This window comes from Heloderma suspectum, chromosome 3, assembly GCF_057233095.1.
Source record: "Heloderma suspectum isolate Gila_16-S chromosome 3, 16-S_ref, whole genome shotgun sequence".
NCBI lineage: Eukaryota > Metazoa > Chordata > Lepidosauria > Squamata > Helodermatidae > Heloderma > Heloderma suspectum.
In genome coordinates, this window is record NC_139460.1 from 147,380,589 (window position 1) to 147,394,161 (window position 13,573).

Sequence of the window (13,573 nt, forward strand, 5' to 3'; positions counted from 1 at the left end):
TGTTCAGAATTCTAAACTGCTGCCAAAATGGTGAATATAAGTGAGTTAAAAAAAAAATCAATGAAAGTTCTGAAGATCCTGTTAAATAGAAATCCCATCACATTTCAGATTCCTACAACACTTCGGCACGCATTAATATAATTGTCATCTCTGAAGGATACTTACTAGCTAAGACCATCAAGCACTCTTCTGCAAATGATCTCTTTGGAATTCTGTAATTATCTTTTATTGACCCTTGATGGTGTCTTATGTGTCTTTTGTATTTTTATACAAAAAAGTATAAATGGGATTTCTGTTTTAGAACATCACTGTAATTTGCTTTTTAAAAGCTAATAAAAGACTTCCTTGATTGATTGGTATTTATTCATAATGTTTTGGAATGAAAAAATAATATAAGGCCACATGCATGTTTGCTGTTTTGTAATTTGCATAATTTCGTGTGTGTGTATATATATATATATATATATATATATATATGTAGGCTAATGAAACACCCAAGCTATCATGCTGTTATATTATACATGCTAACTGTTCTTATGTAGGGATGTCAGGGAATTCCGCGACGGATCTTGGTGAGGCCGAATGCCGGTGCATTCGGCCCCCTGAAATCTGTTGTGGAATGAAGCCCCCACCCCCCAACCCACGCAAGGCGTCCGGGACGAAGTCCCTGCCACCCCCAACCCACAAAAGGCGCGCGAAACGGAGCACTTACCTGCTCCCGTCCATGCTGCTTTGCGAATGGCGGCCATCCTGCGGCCACCATTTGCTTCCTCTTCATAGCCGTGATAGGCTATGTAAGTATTTACGTAGCCTATCATGGCAGAGGGGAAAAGACCCAGCGGCTACAGCCATTTGCGTATGCTGGGTTTTTTTACCCCCTGACGTGATAGGCTATGTAAATACTTACGTAGCCTATCACAGCTAAATACAGGGACGCAAATGGCGGCGACAACCACCATTTACGTCCCTGCAGGGCTGCCCAGCGGCTGGATGTCCAGCTGTGGGCGGCCGGAGCCGGCCGGTGGCTCCGCGGCTTGGCCGCAGAGCAGAGCCGGCTGGGCAGGATTCTGGGGGGGGGGAGGACCGGATCGCCTCCCCACCCATCGAGGATTCCAGGGGGAGGGACAGAGCGCCTCCCCCCCAGCGGAAACAGAACGGAACCGAAAGTAAATGTTCCATCCATCCCTATTCTTTTGTTCTTTGAAAAGAGTCTATAAGTATACACACAAAACAGGTTAATTCTTGTCCTAAGGCTTTGATCCTGGAGAGTGTGAAAAACATTTTCTGACTAGGGATGTCAGAGAATTCTTCCACAGATCTCGGTGAGGCCTAGGGGTGCACGAAAGTCCCTTACCTGTCCTTGAAGATTTTCGCGGTGGGGGGGAGGCGCTTCGCTGCTCCCCCCGTGAAGTTCAGGCCGGGGGGGGAGGCTTCCTGCCTCGCCTGGCCGAAATTCAGGCCGGGGAGGAGGCGCCTCGCCTTGCCCGGCCACGAACTAAACAGTTAAAAAAAAAAAAACGCCCCCGTGATAGGCTACGTGACGATTAACGTAGCCTATCATGGCTAGATCTGCAAAGTCAGCCGTGATAGGCTACGTAAATCGTCACGTAGCCTATCACGGGTGACTTTAAAAAAAGAAGAAAAAAAAGCGCGTACGCAAATGGCGGCCCCCATAGGGAGCCGCCATTCGCGTTCCTTATTTGGTCTCTGTAGTCTACGTAAAGGTTCAAATAAGGTTCCTTATTTGGTCAACTACAGCGACCAAATAAGGAACGGGAATGGCGGCTCCCTATGGGGGCTGCCATTATCCGTACGTGCTTTTTTTTTTTTTAAAGTCACCCGTGATAGGCTACGTGACGATTTATGTAGCCTATCACGGTTGACTTTGCAAATCTAGCCGTGATGGGCTACGTTAATCGTCACGTAGCCTATCACGGGGGCATTTTTTTTTTCTTTTATTGGAATGGCGGTGGCGGCAGCCGGTCGAAAGATCGGCTGCCGCCCCTGCCCCTGACGAAGACCCGACGAACCGCTGACTGGACCCGCCGCCAGGAGGGACATTTGCCAAAGGTAAGTCCCGTCCTGGGGGGGGTGCGGGGTGCGGGGGTGTGTGGAGAATTTCTCCCCGAAACTTGTTCAGGGAGCCGAACACGTTGGCGCTCGGCCCCCCGAAGTTTCGGGGAGAAATTCTCTGCCAACCCTATTGAGGCCAAATGCCAGTGCATTCGCCCCCCCGAAATCTGTGGCAGAATGGAGCCCCCCCCCACGAAAGGCGCGCAAAATGGAGCACTTACCTGCTGCCGTCTGTGCTGACTTGGAAATGGAGGCCACACTGCGGCCGCCATTTGCTCCCTCATCATAGCTGTGATAGGCTACATAAATAATTACGTAGCCTATCACGGCTAACACACTTATATGCCATTTGTGTAAGTATTTGCATAGCCTATCACGGCAAGCTAAAAAAAAGAACAGCATACGCAAATGGCGGTGGCTACGGCGGCCACCATTTGCGTTCCCTTTTTTTCCGCTGTTTTAGCCTATGTAAATATTTATGTAAGCTATTACGGCGAAAAAAAGGGGAATGCAAATAGTGCAGTGGGCGCTATTTGCATTCCTTTTTTTCACCATAATAGCTTACGTAAATATTTACGTAGGCTAAAACGGCAGGAAAAAAAAGGAACGCTAGTGGCGCCCACTACTCGATTTGTGTTCCCCTTTTTTTTCGCTGTAATAGCTTACGTAAATATTTACATAGGCTAAAACAGCGAAAAAAAGGGAACGCAAATGGCGGCCGCCATAGCCGCCTCCATTTGTGTATGCTGTTTTTGTTTGTTTGGTTTTTTTTTACCTGCAGGCTGCCCAGCGGTCTGATGTCTGGCTGCGGGCAGCTCCAGCCGGCGGCTCCGCGGAATCTCCGCGGAGTGGAGCCGGCCGGATTAGGATTTCGGGGGGAGGTGCTCTGCACCTCCCCCCCACCGCGAATCACCCCGTCGAAAAGGTAAGTGACTTTCGTACATCCCTATTTCTGACAAGTCTGTGTTGTCTTGATCAACTGAAGAGAAAATAAACGGATTCGCTTGTTCTTTACCCATCACAGCTGCAATCCTTCATAATGCAATCAAATGCATGCTTACTTGGAAGTCAGTCACAATGGGATGTATCCAATGTTAGTCTAACTTAAGTCTGATTTTAATGGGTCTACTCTAAGTAGGACTAAAGTTGGATGCAATGTGGATACATACACTGTGTTCGAGGGGCTTTCCCCCTGATAAGTTGTGCATATGATTGCTGTCAGTGTAAATTACACATGCGTTACAAACTCAGCTTTATCCATGTTTTGAAGTGAGTCCAATGATTTCAGTGGAGCTCACTCTCAAGTAAGTTTATATTGGGATGCAATCACATTCTCCCCAATGTTGTGATTGTGAAAACACCTGGACATTCTGATAAAAATTCATCTAGCATTCTGTTCACACAGTGGGCCGACCATCTGCCTGTGGGAAAACCCCAAACAGGACATGACTGCAAGAAGCTTGCGACCTATGTTCCCCAGCAACTGGTGTACATCCTACCTCTCATACTGGAGGTAGCATATAGTCATCAGGACTAATAGCCATTGATAGCCTTATCCTCCATGAATTTGTCTTTTAAAGCTATCCAAATTGGTGGCCATCACAACATCCTGTGGTAGGGAATTCCATAGTTTAATTTTGTGCTGTGTGAACAATTACTGCCTTTTATCTGTCCTGAATCTCCCACCAATCAGCTTCATTAGAGGACCCTTGGTTCTAGTATTATGAGAGATGTAGAAAAATGTATCCCTGTCTACTTTCTCCATATCAAGCATAATTTTGTGCACCTCTATCATGTCTCTCCTTACTTGTCTTTTTTCTAAGCTAAACAGCTTAAAAGAAACAGCTTTTTTTTCCACCAAGAGCTTCCACTTGAAATGAATGGGGATTCTGGAATACACAGGGGCCAAGTGTGTACATCAGAAGGCACATGGGCTTCTTGATTATGGTAATTAATTGGCTTTCAGAGGACTCAGGCTACATTACAAAGTATAGACTTGAAACTGAATACAGCCACAATCCAAACCCTGTTATCTAGGCTTCTGAATTGACTAACAGATCAAGGTTGAGGAGATACCCATAAAAACTAGGGCTGTCCATGGACTCCCTGATCCAACTCAGAAGCCACTTCAGGTCTTCTGAGGTGGGCCCAATTTGGCTCAGGCTGATTTGTGGGGAGGGGCACGACCCATCTCAGGCTATGAAGCCAAAGCAGGATTCGGACATCCAAATCCCACCTCGGTCCCCCCAACATGCGCCTTGCCCCAGCTCCTTACCTGGGCCCTTGTTCCATGGGGGGGGGGTGCCACCGCCAGGGGAGCCACTGCTGCCACTGCTGCTGCTGCCACCAGGGAATTTACTGCTGGGGAAAATGCTGCCTGTCGCAGCCCGACAATCTCCGACAGGCAAGAGGGCATGAGTCGCCCTCCAACTGTGGTCGCTCCCTTCCTTGGAAGGAAGGGAGGGCGCCCGGTTAGAGGATGATTCCTGCCAGATCTGTGATTTTCTACTTCAGTCCATGGAGGCAGATGTGCTCTGTAATTTGATGGTGGTTTGGGGGGTTTCTCTGCAAAAATCATATGAAGAGGATCCCTGCCAAGGATTCATGGTTTTGCACCTTGGCTGCACCCACAAGTGGCAGATCCATTATTATTCTGGTTCAGTCCATGGAGGCAGGTGTACTCCGTGATTGGATGGTGGTTTTGTGGGTCTCCCCTTTAAAAATCATTTGAAATCATGAGGACCCCTATGCATCTTTGTTTTACCTAGGGATGGCGGAGAATTTCTTCACAAATCTCGGGGAGGCTTAATGCCAATGCATTCGGCCCCTCCAAAATTGTTGGTGAAATTCTCCACCCCCCCCGGGATGGGACTTACCTCCCTCGAATGTCCCTCTCAGCGGCGGGTCCCGGTGGGAGTTCGGCGGCAGTTCATCGGGGGCAGGGGCGGCGGCCGGTCTTCCGACCGGCTGCCGCCGCTGCCGCCATTACAAAATAAAGTAAAAAAAACACAAAAACCTGTGATAGGGCCGTGATACCAGGCCCAAATAAGGAACGCAAATGGCAGCGCCCATGGGTGCCGCCATTTGCGTATGCGCTTTTTTTTTTTTCAAAGTCACCCGTGATAGGCTACGTAACGATTTACGTAGCCTATCATGGCTAGATTTCCAAAGTCAGCCGTGATAGGCTACGTAAATCGTTACGTAGCCTATCACGGGTGACTTTGAAAAAAAAAAAGCGCATACACAAATGGCGGCGCCCATGGGCGCCGCCATTTGCATTCCTTATTTGGGCCCGGTAGTTTACGTAAAGATTTACGTAGACTACAGCGAAAATAAGGGCAACGCAAATAGCGTTGCCCTTATTTTCGCTGTAGTCTACGTAAATCGCTTTTTTTTTTCAAAGTCACCCGTGATAGGCTACGTAACGATTTACGTAGCCTATCACGGCTGACTTTGGAAATCTAGCTGTGATAGGCTACGTAAATCGTTACATAGCCTATCACGGGTGTTTTTTTCCCCCCACTTTTTTATTTCACGGCTGGGGAGACGGGGTGCTTCTCCCCGGCCTGAATTTCAGCCGGGAGAGGCGGGGCGCCTCCCCCCCGGCCTGAACTTTGGGGGGAGAACCGAAGCACCTCCTCCCCACCGCAAAGGAAGCTGTGGGACCAGGTAAGTGCCTTTCGTACATCCCTAGTTTTACCCATCCCCATAGCATGTGCTTATTCCTTGGCTTTGTCCTGCCAAAGGAGAGTGGGGAGGGTTAAGGCTTCCTCCACCATGCCTGGCAGAGACTAGGGCAGTTGCTTCCAGTGGCTAGGATGAGTGGAGAGAGAAATTCCATGGAGCTTCCCTCTCAGCACCTGTCCAATTCTGCTGCCGCTGCTGCCACTGACACCACCATCATTGCATACAATGGCAGCTTGTCAGGGCAGTGAGAGGCTACTCAATTATCAGATGGCTTGCACACCCCAGTGGATCACCTTGAGCCCCCTCCCAGGGTGCATGCACCCCACTTTGGAGACCACTGTTCTAGCCAAATAATGGTCAGATAGTCCTCTCATCTCCAGTAAAACCACCTCTCTCACAATGAGCAAAGGGAGGCTGACTCACAGCAGAGCTCCCTCCCTCCTCCTCCTCCCTCTCTTCTCCCCTTCCTCCACTTCTCCCGGTGGCCAGATCTCGATCAAATTGATATATCTGTTGCCTCTGCATCCTCTTGCCTTCCTCTCCTTCTGCCTCTCCTCGTGATCTTTTAGAAGTTGATACTTTTTGGAGACAGCCTGTCTATGCTGTTCAGAAGGCATAAGAAGGGCTCAAAATATACGAGGAGGACGAGGCGCTTTGTGGAGGAGCTGCTTCGCCTTGGTGCTGGTCTGATCCACTTCATATCATGATGCAGCACCTCCAAATCAGCCCACTTTGATTGTTATTCAGGCTTTGTACTGAGACGATGCACAGCTTTAATAAAAAGCTTTCTTCAGTACACGAATTCAAAGTGTGTCAGCTGGATATAAAACTCTGATTGTTGTTTTTTGAGTGACATGAAACCAATATTCTTGGTGGCAATCACAAATCAGGCTTTTATAAACATACGTAATTGACTCATGTGGAGCAAGAACCCAATCTATATATGCCAGGAATGCCAATTCCTGCCATATATAGATTCCTTCATGCTAATCCCAGCCATAAACCTATGACATTAGTAGGGATGGTGGAGAATTCTATCACAGATTCCAATGAGGCCAGATTCTGTAGAATCTGCCCCCCCCGGAATCCGTGGGGAACGGCCTCCTGCCCCCCCACCCCCCCCAGAATCTCTCGGGATGGCACTGCGGTGGATGCGGCAGTGGCTCTGGTGGTGGGGGTGGATTCAGCAGCAATGGCGGATTCGGCGGCGGCAGTGGTGGCACGTGCGGTGGGTGCAGTGGTGGTGGATTTGGCGGTGGCAGGTGCGGCAGCAGGTGTGGCAGCGGCAGGGGGAGCGGCGGCGGTGGGGGGTGCGGCGGCGGCGGTGTGGGGTGTGGGGGAGGGGGGTGCGGCAGCAGCGGTGGGTGAGGGGGTGCGGCAGCGGCGGTGGCAGGTCTCCAGGCCGGCCGCGGCAGGGTGCAGCATACGCAAATGGCAGCAGCTACAGCGGCTGCCATTTGCATTCAGTATTTTTCACCATTCTAGCCTACATAAATATTTACATAGGCTAGAACAGCAAAAAATAGCAAACGCAAATGGCGGCCGCCGTAGCCGCTGCCATTTGCGTATGCATTTTTTTACTTTGCTGTGATAGGCTACATAAATATTTACATAGCCTATCATGGTTCAATACAGGGACGCAAACAGTGGCGGCTACGGCTGCCGCCATTTGCGTCCCTGCTGCCCAGCGGGTGGATGTCCGGCTGCTGGCGGAGCCGGCTGGCGGCTCTGCGGAATCCCTGCGGAGCGGAGCTGGCCAGGCAGGACTCTGGGGGGAGGGACGGAGGGCCTCCCTCCCCACCGTGAAGCAGATCCACGAACCAGTAAGTGACTTTCGTACATCCCTGGACTTTAGCTACCCCTTTGTAAGAGGTGTCAATGGACAGCTGTCTAACCTATTACATGACCTAATTCCTATCATCTGGCCCCTTCCCCCATGCTAATTGGACATTTTGCTGATGGGCAAAAATATTATCATAATGTCAGCACTGGTATATAAGCATACATATTAAATACTTCCTCAGTCAGGACCACAATTCCATGTCTGTCATTCTGCAACCACTTCCTAGTATAGTAGGGATGGACAAAAGTCCCTTACCTGTTCTCGAAGCTTGCTTCGCGGTGGAGGGGAGGCGCTTCGGTTCTCCCCCCGAAGTTCAGGCGAGGGGGTGGAGGCGCCCTGCCACACCCGGCCGAAATTCAGGCCAGGGGGGAGGCGCCCCATCCCTTGCCGCTGAAATTCAGGCCAGGTAGAAGCGCCCCGTCTACCCGGCTGTGAAAAAAAAAAGTAAAACACACACACACACCCGTGATAGGCTATGTAACGATTTACGTAGCCTATCACGGCTAGATTCCCAAAGTCAGCCATGATAGGCTACGTAAATCGTCACGTAGCCTATCACGGCTGAGTTAAAAAAAAAAAGCGCGTACGCAAATGGTGGCTCCCATGGGGACCGCCATTTGCGTTCCTTATTTTGACACGTCTAGTCTACGTAAAGATTTACGTAGACTACGGCGAAAATAAGGGCAACGGAAATAGCGTTCCCTTATTTTCGCCGTAGTCTACGTAAATCTTTACGTAGACTAGACTTGCCAAAATAAGGAACGTAAATGGTGGCGCCCATGGGCCGCCGCCATTTGCGTATGCACTTTTTTTTTTTTTCAAAGTCACCCGTGATAGGCTACGTGACGATTTACGTAGCCTATCATGGCTGACTTTGGGAATCTAGCCGTGATAGGCTACGTAAATCGTTACGTAGCCTATCATAGGTGTTTTGTTTTTTTTTTTACTTTTTTTTTTTTGCAATGGCGGCGGCGGCAGCCGGTCGGGAGACCGGCCACCGCCCCCGCCCCCGATGAAACGCCGCCGAAATGCCGCCGGGACCCGCCGCCGAGAGGGACATTTTGCCACGGTAAGTCCCATCCCGGGGGGGGTGTGGGGGGCCAGCGGAGAATTTCCCCACCAATTTCGGGGGGCCGAATGTGTTGGCATTTGGCCTCCTGAAGATTTGTGGAGAAATTGTCCGCCATCCCTAGTATAAAGGATATTTTTCAAATTTTGGAAAGAAAAAAAAATACAAGAGCAACAGCATTTGCAGGATCTTGAGTAGGGATGGTGTAGAATTCTGCCACAGACTCCAATGAGGCTGAATTCTAAAGAATCCAGCCCCCTGGAATCTGTGGCAGAATGGACCACTCACCTCTGCCACCCCGTGAAGTTCATGCTGGCCAGATCCTACCTGCCTCTGGCCGGGTCCGGATCGTCTGCTGCTGGTCTTTGGATGCAAATGGTGTCTGGCGTAGCAGACGCCATTTGCGTGCCTGCTCTTTACTTTGATAGGTGACATAAAGATTTACATTGCCTATCACGGCAAAGAGCAGGGACGCAAATGGCGTCCGCTACGCCAGGTGCCATTTGCATCTGCAGACTGGCACCGGACAGTGGTCCGGCAACAGATGGACCCATCTGGTGGCTCCGCAGACTCACTGTGGAGCAGAGCCGGCCAGGGAGGATTCTGGGGGGAGGAACAGATTGCCCCCCTGTGGACCCTCCAGGGGACTCATTTGAGTGGGGTTTATATACCCCTAATCTTTAGGGATGTACGAAAGTCACTTACCTGGCCATTTGTGTCCAGCCAGGCAGCCATGATAGACTACGTAAGAATTTACATAGCCTATCATGGCTAACCCCCCCACACACAAAAAACCACCGAGCGTACGCAAATGGCGGCACCTACGGCAGCCGCCATTTGCGTTCCCTATTTTTTGCCGATTTATCTTACATAAATATTTATGTGAGATAAATCGGCGAAAAATAGGGAACGCAAATGGTGACCACCGTAGCTGCCGCCATTTGTGTACACTCAGTGGTTTTTTGTGTGTGTGGGGGTTAGCCACGATAGGCTATGTAAATTCTTACGTAGTCTATCACAGCTGCAAGGATGGCAACGGCGGCAGCAGCAGCCCGGCCGTGGCTGGCCAAGAGACCAGCCGCCTCCGCCACAGGAGCTGCTGGAGCCGCCGCTGCCACCGCATCCGCTGCATCCGCCCCAGGTAAGTGCCATCCCGGGGGGATTCCATGGGGGCGGGGGGGCAGGAGGCTTTTCCACCATGGATTTTGGGGCCGAATGCACTGGCATTCGGCCTCACTGAAATCCGTGGTGGAATTCTCCGCCATCCCTACTAATCTTGAGATAGATGAATCTGTCAATTTTGGTGTCTGTTACTTACTCTTTTTTTTTTAACTTAAAGTTCGGTTCGTCTCTAACTTTCAGAATTTCTCCTGTGTTCTGTTCAGTTCATCCCAAACTTCGCAATTTAAAAAAAAATTCACATGAAAATTCATATTTTTGTGCACATATCTCCTAATACACATATTTTGAATGCATTTTTCCTAATTTACACATTTTTCCTAAGCAGCTTTCAGAATAGAATGCATTCTTGAACATTATCTCCCCTACTATATGCATTTTGTATGCCTTTTTAATTAGGGCTGTGCAGGGAACCCCCAATCCAACTCAGAAGCCACTTTGTGCCTTCAGAGGTGGGCCCAATTCGGCTCAGGCTGAATTGGGGGGCCCCCCACCTGACTCAGCCCTGAAGTGGGATTTGGATAGCTGAACCCCACTTTGGGTTCCCCCCGATGCCCCCGTGAAAACCCCCAGATCCTTACGTTGCCGCTGTCTCCTCCTCCTCAATCACCAACGCCTTCTCTGCCTCCATTGCTGCTGCCACTGCTTCCTCCACTGCTGCCTTCTCTTCCTCCTCCGCCATTGCCCCCTCTGTCATTTCATCCTCCACTGCTGTGCCCTCCTCCTCTGCTGCCTTCTCCACCACCACCAGCTCCTGAGGCCTGGACACACACCAGCTCTTATTGCAGGGAGTCACCATTTTTAAAATGGCAACTTCCGGACAGTGGTGGTGGAGGAGAAGGCGGTGGTGACAGTGGTGGAGATGGAGGTGGCAGCAGTAGCAGCGGCAGTGGAGGCTCAGGTAAGGACCTGGAGGCACTGGCGTGGCTGGGGCAGGGTTGCCAAAGCTCCCAAGTGCACCGAGCACTTCGGAGACCTCCCAGCCCACTCTGGGTTGCTTTGTGCCCCCTCCGCTTTGCCTTGTGCCCCCTCCACTTCACCTGAGAAGGGGCTCAAAGTGACCCAAAGCAGCCCGCTTTGACTCGGGCTTTGGGCCTGAGGCCGAAGCGGTGCACAGCCCTCCTGTTAATATGAGAACTTCACTGCAAAATTCAGAGAAGTGCAAATTTTGCAGAATTACTGAGATTTGGTTTTCACGATTATTCAAAAGTATGATATTAGATGAGTACACATTAAAATGCAAACTAAACAATTTGCCCCCCATCCCTAATCTTGGTATGAGTTCAGGAGGACAAACTCACATCCTTCTCTTTTCTTACTTACAGGAAAAGCACAGATTCAGGAATGAAGAGCTACACAAGTGCTTGGCCAGACTGATAAGCTGGATGTGAATGACAGCTGAGGTCATTAGCATCCTAGTGCTTCTGAATCTAAGTTAGATCTGCACATCGATCTTCATGCAGAAGGATCATCCAGCTTTGTTTCAATGCTGCAGTATGTTTGTGTGTATGTGTGTGCGTGTGAATGATACATATGACAATCTCACAGGGGTGGAAAAGTCTGAGTATGTTTTTATCTGGCAAATAATATAGGGCTTATAGTTGCTCCCCCAGATTCAGTCAGCAGTACTAAGTTCTGAGATACATTTAACAAAATCCAAATATGAATTTGCTTAAGTGTCTGGATCACCCAAGGTCTGGAATGAATGACATGAGGGCTGGCAGGCCAATATCCCACCAGAATGATCTGCCAGCATGTCCTGCACCATGGTCATTACTCTTCACATCCATTTAGTGGCAACATTTGGCCAAGAACGAGCCCTGTGATGTGCGCACGTGCGTGCGTGCGTGCGTCTGTATAAATATATCTCAGAACTTAGTACTGTAGCAAATATAAGTCCTATTTTATTTGCCAGATAAAAAACACAGTCAAACTTTTCCACCCCTGTGAGCTTGTCATATGTAGGACACACACAGACATATATGAGCAGTTATGGGTGGTGATGCTGTGGTGGTGGAATGTGTGGAAGAAAGAGAAGCAGTGTATCTTCCATGTGCACGAGGCATACATTTGCATCAACCTGACTTCTACTCAGAGGTTAATTAATCTAGAGCACCCAACCCCAACCTGGTGTTATCCAGATGTTTTGGAATTCAACTCCAGCCAGTGTGGTCAATGGTCGGGAATGCTGGGAATTGTAATCCAATACATCTGGAGGGCACCAAGGTGGGGGAGGCTGATCTAGAGACTTTAGAAACTGGAAACCTCAAAAACTCTTGTGCATGTCTTCACACTAACGACATTGTTTATTTATTCATTTATTATATGTCTACACCATCCGGTAGCTGAGGTTCTCTGTCAAAATCTCTCTTATGAAAAAGCACCTGAAAATTCCTTCCCAAATGCAAAAAAAAAAAAAAAGGGGGGGGGATAGGTATCAGAAAATGGGGACTATTGGAGTGTATGATAATTATGGTTGTTTTCCAGTACTATACTGGAAGAATTTGACAATTTATATGGGGTCCAATGGTCATAAATAAGAGGCACCAGGAAGCATCTAGGGCCATTTGGCTTTATAAGGGAGCAATCCTATGGCCACTAGACAGTGGCTAGATGGCCATAGGGTATGTTTTCTGGGAACTGACCTTGTCGGTTCCTGGAGAACCTACCTCCCCCCACTTCTGTGTTGCCTCGGAGGCAGTGCGGAACAGCCCCATCCTCCATGCTCACAAGGGGACATTCCAGGGCAGGGAGAGTGTAGCTGCCTGTACAACACATCCTATGTGTTGTACAGCAGCCTCCTTCCCCTCTCCATGCTCCTGTGGCTAGACAGCCGCAATCAGCTGTCTAGCTGAAAAAGCAGGGCAGGAGAAGTGCAGAGGGAACTATCCCCTCCGTGCTTCTCCTGCCCTGCTTTGGATAGGCGGTCGCCTCCAAGTTCGGAGGCGGCCGCCTATCTAGATAGGATTGCTCCCTAAATCAGTGTTCTCTATATCATGCTATTTGTTGCACAATGCAGAACGTTATATTGCAAGGCCAGTATTGCTAGCTGATTCTACATCCCTGTATACATAAATCAAAAAATGATGTGTGTGAACAGTACATATTAAATACAATATTGATTCTACTTGCCTTCCCTAGAATGAACGGGAGAAGCAGTTCGGTCACAGCTATGCTGCAATTGTTTTGACCTGACTTGGCACTGCTCAAAGAAACTCATAATGCAAGCAAGAGGGAAAGCAAGGAAGGAAATGAGAATATGGGCTGGAGAATTAATGGGCTGAAAAGAGAGAGGAAACAAGAGAGGCTGAAGCACAGCCATTCATACAGCAGGGTAGTTCATGGGTATACACTAATGTTCTCCTGAGATTACTTGGCTTCATTAATGAAGTCAGGTCTAACCAAAAAAGATGCATCATGAAACAAAGTACTGAGTAAAATAAGAACAGAGAGAATTTGTGTATAGGATTGCTGATCAACCTTTAAAGAAACTCGTACATTTTGGGGGCGGCGGGATTTGGGGAATAAAACTCAGTAATTGGTCTAATTGCCAAGTTTTAAAAATCCAACTTTAAATCTTTGGCTAATGGGCAGTATAGGAATGTAATAAATAAAAAATAAATAAATACCATACCATATGCACATTTCAAGTGTTTAAAGAAATTAATATTCATGCTGAGCCAACAGTTCTCAATAAATGTTTGGCTCAGTGGGCGGTGAAA